The 12,711-nt window shown below is 40.6% G+C and overlaps 1 pseudogene; it reads right to left on the bottom strand.

Annotated features, from left to right (window-relative positions):
- Positions 1 to 11,682: 11,682 nt before the first annotated feature.
- LOC114890316 lies at positions 11,683 to 12,455 on the bottom strand (annotated as a pseudogene).
- Positions 12,456 to 12,711: the final 256 nt, after the last annotated feature.

Here is a 12,711-nt window from a genome sequence, read left to right as displayed (position 1 = left end):
CAGTTGATATATTAAGCTCAGGGTTTGGGGCATCCACATTGTTCTTCCTACTTCTTCTATAGGATTGTCACTGGGAAGAACCTCAGGACTGGGAGAAGTTTGGACAGCTTCATGGGTTTGTCACGGGTTATGAGCAATTGTGACAGCAGCTACCTGCAGGTATCTCACTGGATCTGTTGCCCCCAAGTGCACTCACAGGGTGAAAGGGATTATAAGGCAGAGTTGACAAGGACACCTCAAGTTGAATATCGCCCCTATACTGTAGAAACATGTGTCAACTGCCTTTCCAGGCCACTTTTGTGTTTGTCTAGTGGTCCAGAGTCTGTAATGGAAACCATCACAGAGGTGTTTAAATTATCTACAGAAACTCCTGTGACATTGATTTTACCCTTTCTGTGAGCCAGAGTTCAGCAACAAAAACCTTTGCATGAAAGAGCTGGAAAAAATGTCAGAACTCGAAATGTCTCCTGGTCAATGCCCTATTTCCTTAGCACAGAGGGACAGCTTTGCCTTTGTCTATTACCAGATCCGTCCTTCAATTTGAAGCCATCTGTTCCATGAACTTCTGAGACTTGGGCCAAAGGAACTTTAAACCAAGAAACCATTTCACCAAATGTCAGTCAGAGAGTCTGGCATCTGGCTGAAACCTAAAATCTCAGAACGTGAGGTTTCAGAAGGCTGAAGCCTTCTCTGGAATTTCACAAAGTGTGGTGTGCACTTAAAATTTTATATTTATTTTCTGTTTCTGTTTAAAAAATAATTTGATGTTCATTATAAATAGTTTAAAATATAAAGAATCAGAAAAAGAGTAAAAATGATTCATGATCACACCACACAGATATAACTACTATTACCATGTTGTTATATTTCCTCGTCTCCTTTTATATCTTGTTTGTTTTAAACACTTAGCATCATATTCTTTATACTGCTGTGTATATCTGCTCCTCCCTATGTATTTCCTATGTCCCTTAATAGTGAATTAAAATGTTAATCTATCATAGGGCAGTGCTATATTAATCAATTCTAAACTGATATAGATTTTTTCCAGTTTTGAAGAGTATCTTAGAAAATGTCTTTGTTCATATAACACTTCGTGCATCTTTGATTTCTGCCTTAATTTTTTTTCTAGAATCACAATGACTATGACAATGATCAATGAATACGTATAAAGTTCTGAAATGTTTGCCATATTGACTTCTAGAAAATTGGTACTCTCTCAAAGCAGAGTATGTGGAGAAGGGGCTCTGTCTCATTGTATCCTGTCAACAGAATACCCCAGGAACTGAAAAAATATCCAAATATTATTATTTTGAATTTTCATTGCTGAAATCAATCATCTTTCTGTTTCTCTCTCCCTCTCAGTCTGGTCTCTTAAATGCTGCTTTCTTACAACGGATAATGAACATAAATTCTGTGAAGCCCTGTTCCACAGCCTGCCCTAACCTGGTCCATCTAGGTCTCATCGGAGGAGTTTGTCCAGATTTCCTCTGCCCACTGCCTGGTATTTCAGCACTTCTCAGGAGGGGGAGGTGCACGCATGTCAGTGCTTGGTGACACTCTTAATCTGATCACGTCGAAAGCATATACAACCAAAATTTCTCAACATTTCTACCGTCTTGTAGTTCTCAGTTGTTGCAAGTTTCCTCCTAATTAAAAAAAAAAAGTCCTATACATATCTTCATTTGTACTACTTTTAGTATTTTTATACTTTTCATTTGTACTTTATTCCACCTTGAAGGATTCAAGTTGTGGTGTTTTTGTTTTGATAGATCAATCAGTACTTTCACCCCAGCCGCCCCGCCCCCGCATACAAAGCAAAAAGCAAATTCAGCTTCCCCTGAGGTCTTGCCCCATGAGCACCCCTTCCTTCCTCTGGAGACCTCTCCTTCCCAGAGGAATCCTCTCTTCCAGACATCTACTCTAACCCAGGTATATTCTCAGCTAACCATGACATAATCCCCCGAAGTGTTAGATGTCAACCTATGAATTCGCTGAATCGCTCATGCTGTGCTTCCTTTCACTTAAAGGTTTTAAGAGAAATTAAAGAAAGATAGCCGCTTTCCAAGATCTAAAAGAATAAAGCTTTAAGGATAAGTAATGGGGAAAACACTTTGGATCGGAGAGCCTTATTTGGCGCTCCCTCAGAACTTGCTTCCCGTTGCTGTCTTTTGAAAGACTGTTATTTTGCCCTGAAGTGTAAATTTGAATCCCAAGTATATCTTCAATTTTCTTAGGCCCTCAGTTCCATAATTATTTCGTTTTTACAAAGTATCTTCTTTCCGCATAATGGCTAACATTTGCAGTTCTGCTTCCTCCAATTGCTTTCAATTTGTGAGGAAGTTCACTGCCTACTTAATTGGGCCTGCTCTATGAACTTTGCCATAAGCTCAAGCTCATAGCATTTTAAAACAAGAAGGGACCTTAATGGGATCAGATGAACTGCAAAGACCTGAGATTCTGAGAAATTAGTCAATTTACAAAACAATGCAGGTGATTGATGCCCTCCAACACTCAAGCCAATGCTTCTTATTACAATCATATCATTGGCTATGTTGTTATTATTGAAAACTTCCTGTGAGATATATCTTAAAACCTCTTCAAGTGCATTTTATTTCACTTCTATTATTATCATAGCCTCACATTAACCTTTTCCTTTGTAGTCAATCCTTCCTAAAAACTCACCCAGCTCCTGTGAAAAGGAATAGTTCCTAGATCGAAAATAAAAGCTACAAACACACAGGTGCAACTGCAGATGAGGCAAAAAGCTAGCGTGCTGCTGCTACAATCCTCCTCATCACAATTACATTTTCTCTTCATCATGTGTTGTGCACCTGCTTCTAAGGGATGGGCTTCCAGGAACGCAAATGATTCTTCATCTGAATCCACATTTATTCAGCTTAATGAGCTATATGTATATGCTAATCTCTGAAACATCATACCTCAAAGAGGCGTGAGAATATATATATATATATATATATACCAATATATATTCATTATACATATGTATATATATTTCAATAAAAAGCAAAAGTAGGAAACAGCAGGAAAAACCTAATAGTTCAGTAGTGTGGTATAAAATATGATGGCACCCTTGTTTCTCCTTTGAGCAGAGAGAATAGAGACGTTCAAAACCAAGAGTAGCTTTCCTCTTGGGTTAAGATTTTTTCTTGTATAAGGCACAGGCTTTTAGTCTTAGCAGGTTTTCTTGGGACTAAAAAATGAAACACGATCATTGTCTTTTATGACAAATAATTCCTGTCCTGTTTGACTAAGCAAGGAAATAACATCTTAAGCACCAGGATCACAAATGGAGGAAAGCTAAGCTGCTTAAGAGGAAAGGTCTTGCTTGCGGCAGCAAGCCAAAGCATGAGACCTGTGCAGATCCGATGCCCACACCCTCACCTAAGTAAGAATGGGACTATCTTGGTCTTCAGAATGTTGGCAAGGCAGGAGGGTGTCCCAGGTTTAATAGGGACTGACAGGTAAATGACTTCCACTCCTCCAAGGCATGGGAGGCTGTCTGGTTCTCATTGTCATGGCTTCCACCCTTAAAGAGCTGAAGTTGGGACAATCATGGTCTGACCTCACTGTATCTTTCACAAAGAGACAACTGTGATGAGTCTTTTTATAGGTTACTGTGTTTACACAAGGTCAGTTCATTTAACTTGAGGGATTCGTTTGGGAGATTTAATTAAGAAATTTGTAAATCAGTAATTTGATTATCTTTGCCTGACTTAGAATAAGGCTAACTCTGACATAGTATATGCGTGTCTTAAAGCAAGACTAATTCTTTTTTTTTTAACCTTTATTAAACTGATTGAAATAGATTACTCAGAAAGTAAATTCTGAACCTCGGTGTACTGAACCTAGACAAACTGAACCCTATTTTATGAAATTACATCTTTTACATCATTAAGGAATACATTAAGAAATAAAATATGTAAATTATAATCGAGGGATTTGGGAAGATAAAGCATTTTCAATTTACTGAGATTCATTTAAAGACAGAGGCAAAACGGGTTCGAGTTTAGTTCTTCATACCACAAAGATCACTTACATCAATAGAACTCAGAAGTTTATAAACTGGTTCACCTATGCTATTTTCTTTGACTCTGCCAAATATCCTGTAAGTCATCTACAGAAGGCATTTTTATTTCAATTTTAAAACTATAAAAACTAAGGCCAGGGAGGTTCTGTGCCCTCCGGAAGTAAAGCCAATTGACATACAGTGATTTTAACTTACATTGAAGCTTATTGCTTCTAAAGGCAATTCAAGTTTAAAAAAACAAAAAACAAAAAAACACCTTATCCCATTTACAATTACTTCCCAAGTTGTTGATGCATTTTCACGTATATGTATCTCCTTTATTTGATATAAATTCTTACAGAGCTGATCTGGGAATATGTCTTACTCATCTTCATGTCTTCTCTGCTCCATAGCCTGGTAACTTGCATATATTGGGGGTCAGGGCAGCCCACCTCAAATTATGCCTCAGTGGCATATTGATTATTTTGAATTAGAGTTACGTGGGAAACAGCCATTGCAAGAAGGGAACTCTAATCTTCCTCTGTTCCCTTGAAATAAATCTCCCATGTGAAAGGTACCCTCACTGTACCAGGAGGTAAAGATACAGCCTCATCACTAGAGACAGGGAATTCAGGACCAAGAAGCCTGTATAAACAAACCCTGTTACTTCCTCACTAATTTACTACCCCTAGCCCAAACTCTGCTTAGATTCTTCACTAATTAAGCACCCAAGCCTAAGTTTCTGTGTCTTGTCAATTCCTCACAAATTTATTGTTTCTGTCTAAAAAGTATAAAAGCTGCCTGCTTTGGCTACTTCTTAAGTCTCATTTCCATGAGACCTCCATATGTACAAATTATTTTTTCTCTTGTTCGTCTGTCTTGTGTCAATTTAACTATTAGACCAGCCAAAAGAATCAAGAAGGGAAGGGGGAAATTCCCACCTTCCTGACACACACATTAACTAATCTTGATAAGTTGGACTGTACCTTTAACAGATACTCATGTAATTATTTAATAATTATATGTATATTTTAACACACACACTACCCATCCATTACTATTTGTCAGTGAGAAAATACTGCTTTCTCTACACTAAATCCTTTTTACAGATAAAGCAAAAAATTACCCAGCTCTTTTTTTATACAACTCCCAGATTTGGATTTTTCAAAAATGAGCTTAGACTGTCTTTTGATGATTTTGTCCCAAATTCTTTTGTCCCATGCATGAAAGCTGATGTTCCTAGTAGATATTTAACCTTCTGCCTTCAGTCAGAATGGGTAACTTATTTCTTAGCATTTAATAAAAGTTTTAATTTTGTTTTGCTATCTTCTATAATCATTTCTTCAGCTTTTTGGGCTGCTATAATAGAATACCATAGGTTGGGTGGCTTAAATAACAGAAATTTATTTCTCCCAGTTCTGGAAGCTGGAAAGTCCAGGCTCAAGGTGCCAGCAGATTTGCTTTCCAGTAAGAGTCCACTTCCTGGTTCGCAGATGGTCATCTTCTTGCTGAGTCCTCACATGACATAGAGCAGAGAGAGAGAGAAGAAGCAAGCTCTCTCATGTCTTTTTTATAAGGGCGCTAATCCCATTTGTGAGGGCTCCACTCTCATGACCTAGTTACCTCTGGAAGGCCCCACCTCCTAATACCATCACATTGGAGGTTAGGATGTCAACATACAAATTTGGGGGGAACACAAACATTCAGCAGCAAGCCTATTAGTGCAATATTTTTGACATACTTAAAATTCCTAATCAGTTAAAAAACTACATATTATTCAGAAAAGTTTTTTTTTATATATTACTGATTTGCAATTAAAATTTACATGATTTTAACTAAAATCCTTAAAAAGAAATATTTCTCTGGCCAAGATGACCTGATAAAGAAAATATAAGGATACACATGCTGGCCCCAAATGTGACAAATCCTAAGATTTTTTCATATGAAAAGCAGAAACAAAAGGGATGGCTAGTGGGAAGCTGCTGCATAGCACAGGGTGATCAGCTCGATGCTTTGTGACGACCTAGATGGGTGGGATAGGGAGGGTGGGAGGGAGGCTCAAGAGGGTGGGGATATGGGGATTATATGTATACACATAGCTGATTCACTTTGTTGTACAGCAGAAGCAACACAACATTGTAAAGCAATTATACTCCAATAAAGATATTTTTAAAAAGGACAAACAAATTTTAAATAATTTGTATGATTTTATGCGGAATTCCCTATCCTACCCCCAGAGAGTGACTGCAGATGAAAGCGACTCTTGTCCCAGCCAGCCAAAGGGGTCACCATGCATGATTGTCATCTTTTGGTGACCTCTGCCGTCATAAATTAACCACCACAAATCCTGGGCTTCTTGCCATCGTGACTGCCTCTAAAACATTCTCTAATTTCCCCTATAAACTTTTTCATGCCAAAAATAATGAAAAATGGAATGGGTATAGGAATCTAAAAACTAGTTTTGACTGTTCATAAATGAAGACCCCAATTTGTGGCACACATCTACAACAAGCATAACTTTAATGGTCCCTTCAACTTACCCTTTGTTTCAAAGCCCATTCTCAAAATATAATCATTACAGCCAAATTTAGTGTTTCTATATTGAAATGTGAGAAAGCATTTTGATAAGACTTATAGGGTTGGCAAAAAATCAAATGCTACTATGGTGATACAAAAGTAGCAATATGAAAACATAAAGCCTTGCGTTATTTTAAGTTTCAGAAGCTCGATTTAGCTCAACCAAAGCAGAAAGCAATGTAAAATAATAATAAAGAAACAAACCACAAACAATTTTTAGAAAGCCTGTACTGTTCCACTAAGAAGTATTTCTTTTGTCCTTCTCAAGAATCTTAATGCCTTAGTTTAACAGGAAGGTCTGTCAAATTCAGCACTATTGACATTTTGGCCTGGCTCTAAGTCTTTGTCACAGGGCTGTCATGTGTATTGTCAGATGTTCAGCAACATCCCTGGTCTCTATTCACTAGATAACATAGCAAAACCTTCCTCACCACGGACTCCAACTGCTGTGAAAACCATAAAGTTCTTCAGGAATGCCAGGTATCCCCCAAGAGACAGAATCTTCCCCTGTTGAGAAACACTGGCTACAGAGTCAGGATGAAGATACAAACAAAAACAAAGACGGAATCAAAACTTTTTGAAATAAAATTTTGAGTGATAGAGACAATGGTATTTATAGGAAAAGCTGGACCATTGCTTTATTAAGTCTTTTAAGCATTAATTAACAGCATACTATGTGTCAGGCACTGGCTTGTACTTGCTCACTTTGACATTAATTTGACTTCAGAAGGACAATCTGGACTTCTCAAGACATAGTACTACTATATACCACTGCAAAAAAGAATACGAGTTTGGACAGATGGATCTGACAGATTATTGATTTCCTATTTATTTCCTATAGCAGAAAAGCCCTGCTATAAAAAGGCTCCAATACCAGCTGTGTTACCACAACTGTGTTCACGTACACTTCTTGAGGAAGTCACTTTACATTCCAAGCCTCGGTTTTCTCTATTTGTTGATGAATAAACCATTACACAGTGTGTTAAGAATTAAAGATAGTATATGTGTAATACGTGGCATATGAAAGGTATTAATTACCATTACTTTCCACTAATAATTTACCTACCATTAATCATTTCCATTATTATTTTTCTCCCACAACCATTACTGTTGTGAACTGGGGAGACAGGATCTGTTATATTACCTTGTATCCTGAGTTCAATCCAATATGGACTGATGACAAATCCCATTTATAGTGGTATACAGTTTGAGTCACATAAATGAGGTCATTTTATTCATTCAAAATTAGAGGTTAAGAATTCATCTGACATAAAGGAATTGAATTTGAGGACCCTATTATCCTTTGTACTTTCCTAGGCTATAAACTCAATTTTTCTATTTCTGTCTACTAACATAAACATATCCCTAAACATGACCCTAATTATTCAGTTTCTCACTTCAATACAACCCACCTATAATTCTGTTTAGCCATCTTTTGATGGACACTATTTGTAGCTGTCTTGTCTTGATGGAAAAGCCCTCTTTCATCATCGTGATTTGACATTCTTAGACTAGATTATGTGTCATTAAACTCTGTGGAACACCTTTAAAACAATTTCAATATTTTTCTTCCTCCTTAAAAAGCAATATATGTTCAGGGAATCTGATTTTTAAAATGCAAATAAACAAAGAGAATAAAATTTAAACCTTAAAAATGTTTCCCTGAGGCATCTCACTAACACACTAATAATACGAAAGCCATGCATATGGCCAAATCAGACAGTGTTAAGAGATACATACTATGTAATTTCTGCTTTTATAGGAAAGCACACGGGATGCTGTGGGAGCACACGGAAGGTTTCTGGTCCATATTTGGTTGATCATAAAGGCTTCCTGGGAGAAGTGAGTCCTGAAGGCTGAGAAGGAGTTAGCTAATCAAAGGAACAAGGATGTTGGCATGAGGAGTCCAGGCAGGGGAAGGTAATGGCATGAGCAAGAGCCATGGGATATTGGTAGTGGTGGTGGTGGTGCTGGGAATTTGTAATTGATAAAACTGGTGACATGAACAGGAGAAAGGGTATGCAAGACATTATAAACCATATCAAGAAATCTGGTGTGTCTCCTGAGAGCAAAACAAGAGCCACTGAGAACTTTAAACAGGAGAAATGCATATGCAGATTTTTGTTTTATAGAAATCATCTATTGTGGGGAATGGATTGGAAAGAGGTATTTGTGGGGAATGGGCTGGGCAGAAGCCATACTGAAGCAGTGCAGTGTTAAAAGCCTGTTTTGCTAATTTGGGAGAGAGACGAGAGCGAAACTAAGATAATGACAGTGAAGTTGGAGAAAAGTGGATGGGTTTAGGACATATTTAAGAGGTAAAATTAAGTTTTTTAAAAATGTTAGTTGCTTTGATACGAGTGTTGAGAGAAAAAGGTGAATCAAAAATAATGCTCATAAGGGCTTCTGATTTAAATGGTTGGGTCAAATTACCTCACAGAATCTCCATTTCCAAATACCTAACGAATGGAAGCAGATTATCAAAAACTCATTCATATTCTTCACCTCTCTCTCATTATATGTATATATAGTAACATTATGTATTGTGTACATGTATATATAAATATATATGGAAATATACAAATGCAAATACATAAAATAAATTAGCAGACAAACATGGGAAGGAAAACAGCCCAATGCCCTACAACTCAAAGGGCAGCAGCCAAAGAGAAAAACCAAAATTCCTGGAGTAGAACAAAAAGCAAATACACAAAGGCTCCTATCCTGCCCCCAAATGCTGATACATATCAATCAGAAAGATAAAATAAATAATGGTTATTCTCACTATTTAGTCCCAACTCTGGAAGGAGGCCAACCAGTTGAGTAATCTGAAACATAAAACAACTCCTGACTGTTGTACAGAAGTGAAGTTTCCTGAATGGAAGAATGATATGAACGCTAAGGTCCCTCCACAGAACATACCCCTCAACAAAGTACCACAGAGCCTTAAAGAGGGCATTTAACAAATCTCAGGCATAATCACAGATACTGGATGTTTTAACTAAGTACAGCTCTGCAGTCCCCCAAGGCCCTACGCCCACCATCACGCCCTCAGACATGCATGGAATACAAAATGGAATACCCAGCACTCTAACTACAGCTTTTTGGTTATGTGGCGTTGGGCACACATTTTATACACAGCGAGATGGTTAGTCAGGAAGCTCTCTACACTGGAACACAGAAAAGGAAAGAACTGGAAAGAGCCACACAGGATGCAAAACATGGCACGCCACACTTGCAAACAGATGAAAGCAGATGAGCAAAAATACAGAATTCAAAAAAATGTTTTCAGCCTAGAAAATATAACCCTCAGAACAAAACAGATTCCCTGAAGGGACGATTGAGCCATAGAGCAACTTGATAAGAGTGTTATATCAGAGCTCCACTCAATGTAAAGATGTTAAAACAACAGAATAACATGCACAGGGAGATTGTAGTCCTTCAGAAATAAAACTACTTCTTTACAGGAAAACAAATAAATAAATTTGAAACAGCAAGGAAAAGTCAATTAACTGAGACACGGCGTGGTGTAAACATTGCAAACACAGATGTGAAAGGTAGGTTTAAAGGAATCAAAACTAAATTAATAAACCTGAAGAACAAAGGTTCTCCAACATGGGTACTGCTGGTAGCTCTAAATAGAAAACTCCACAAATGATACAGAAAAGACAGTTTAAAATGTAACCCAAGAAAGTTTCCCAGAAAGGAAGGAAGGAAGAAGGGAAGAGAAGAAGAGACCAAAAAAAAAAAAAAAAAATTATGTAGAACCAGCTCCCTCAGGCATTGTTCTTGGTACTTTAAATATACTAACTCAGTACAACGTAAATTCTATTATTATCCCCATTTTCAGATGTCAAAACTGAGGCAGAGAGAGAGAGATAAATACCTTGTCCCAGGTCATAAAGGAAGTGGCAGAGCCAGAATTTAAACATAGGTTAGTGTGATGTCAGAGAGTAAAAGAACACATGTTCCAGGAAGACCGGGAACCAAAATAAGTAAATTATTTGAACACTTGAGGCAAAAGAAAGAAAAAAATTTAAATTACCCCTACTGTCTGAATAATCCTAGTGATTGTTCAAATAGGAATACATTTTTTTCTATAATCTGAGATCTCAAACTTGTCCTGACAGCATGGTATCATCTTCCCCCACACCTTCTCTGCTTCTTCACTTAGATCAGAAGCAGATTCATCAATATGAAAAGGAGACATTTTTGAATAATGTCCATGATTTTATAAAGTACTCCCTAACCCACCTCCAACACCCACCCAGATGAAGCATCACCCTACAATGAAGCTGAGAGCCTACAAATCTCAGCTACATATTTAGCGTTTCTGAACAGATTTTTTTTTGAAGCAATTTCTTTAATTTTATCAGAATCCAGACACAACAAGAGTAACACCCAAAACTACAGGGAGACAGGAGACACAACTCCTCCCCATCTGCCGCTGGCTCTAGAGTGGGGACAACGTGGGGTGAGGCAGCCGGGGGGAGACCTCGAGCCTCAGGGTATCCCTGCAGGATCCAGGCCCGCGGGGCCAGGGCGGAAAGCGGAGGCAGGGCCCAGCCCCCAAGTCAGAACGGCTGAGGGGAGGCCCCCTCGAAGGACTCCGCCCCGCCACCCACACTCCTGCGCAGGCGCAGGGAGCCCACAGCAGGAAGCGGGCCCGGGCCACGGCCACGGCCACGGTCATGATTGAGAAGCAGCTGGACCGGAGGCAGGACAGACACGATCATCTGGGCAGAATCAGTTGGCGGGAGAGGGTGGGAGGTGGGAGGGCCCCAGGGGCCAAAGCCTGAGGTCACAGGAGGGGGCCCAAAGCGGGGCTAGGGAGTGCGGTCCTGAGGGAGTGGGTCAGCGGCTGGGCCCCTTTCTCCCGCTGCCTACAGCCCCTCCAATACTGCTGCCAGGGGGGCCCCCCCTCCAGGGAAATGGATAAGAAAGCAGCCCACCCCCTGCGGCAAACTGCCAGGCGGCTGAAGACAGGAAGGAAGGCCTAGCCCGGCCTTGGCCTGCCTGCCCCAGAGGCCTGTGGGAAAAGGATGGGTCTAGGAGGGTGAGAAAGGAGCTTGACCGGCTCAGGTCCAAGGTGCTGCGGCGCGTGGCGAGTCCCCCACGAGCTGGTGGACCGAGCTGGGGGCCAGCAACTGCAGGTAGCCAGGAGGCAGCAGCTTCTCAAGAAACTCCTTCGCAGCTGCCATCTCTTGAGGACAGGAGCTATGCATGACACCGGGGTAAGTCTTGAACTGGACCCTGGCGGGTGTGACAACGGACCCGAGCTTCTCGGCTGTCAGGGTCCCAAACCGTACGGGAACCCTGGGTTCCAGGTCCCCATGACACTGAAGGGTGGTCAGGTCCTTGGCACTGCCGTTGGCTGCCTGGGGGAAGGCCCGGTAGGGGCAGAGGCAGCCAACAGCACAAGGCCACAGTGCCAGCCAGAGGGCGGGGGCAGGTGAGGGCTGTGAAGAGGGACAGGGCTCCACCCTGTGAAAAGCCTCCCAGGACGATCCGATTGGCAGGGATCCCATTCTTCATCTCATGCTCAATCAAGGCCTTGACGCTCTCTGCTGCCTTCTTAATGCCAGCCTCGTCCTCTGGGGCATCTGGACTCAGCCCCATCAGGTCAAACCAGGAGGGCATCTCCATCTTCATGTTGAGTGTCGCAGGGGTCCGAGGCGCATGGGGACAGGTGTACTTGACGTAAGGGAGCCGGAGGGTGGAGAGGGCGTCAGCGCAGCTGTGCCCTGTGTCTCCAAGGCCATGTAAAAAAATAACGGCAGCTGTTTCTTGCTCAGCTCCAGACACAGTGGCAGCATCCAAACAGGGGCACAGACATGCTGTTACCACACATACACTGCAGGGCTCCACGGCTGGGGCCTCCACTTCTGGGGGTTTCAAGACCTCTCCAGAGATCCTCCTCTTTCTTCCGCCCAGACACACACTCTTCCCACTCTGCCGCGCTGCCTGAACTGAACAGATTTTTTATCTTCACCTTCAAAGCTGAGCAAACAACCAAGGATTAACAGACAGCTGAAGAAAGCTTCTTTTGTGAAAGAAAAATAGCAGGAAAACAAACAAAACCTAGAGGAGCCAGATTTTACAAAGAA

Source organism: Monodon monoceros, unplaced genomic scaffold (assembly GCF_005190385.1).
Source record: "Monodon monoceros isolate NGI ecotype Baffin Bay Population unplaced genomic scaffold, NGI_Narwhal_1 Super_Scaffold_11, whole genome shotgun sequence".
NCBI lineage: Eukaryota > Metazoa > Chordata > Mammalia > Artiodactyla > Monodontidae > Monodon > Monodon monoceros.
Note: the sequence above shows the minus strand (reverse complement) of the source record. Positions and strands in the feature narration are given on the sequence as shown.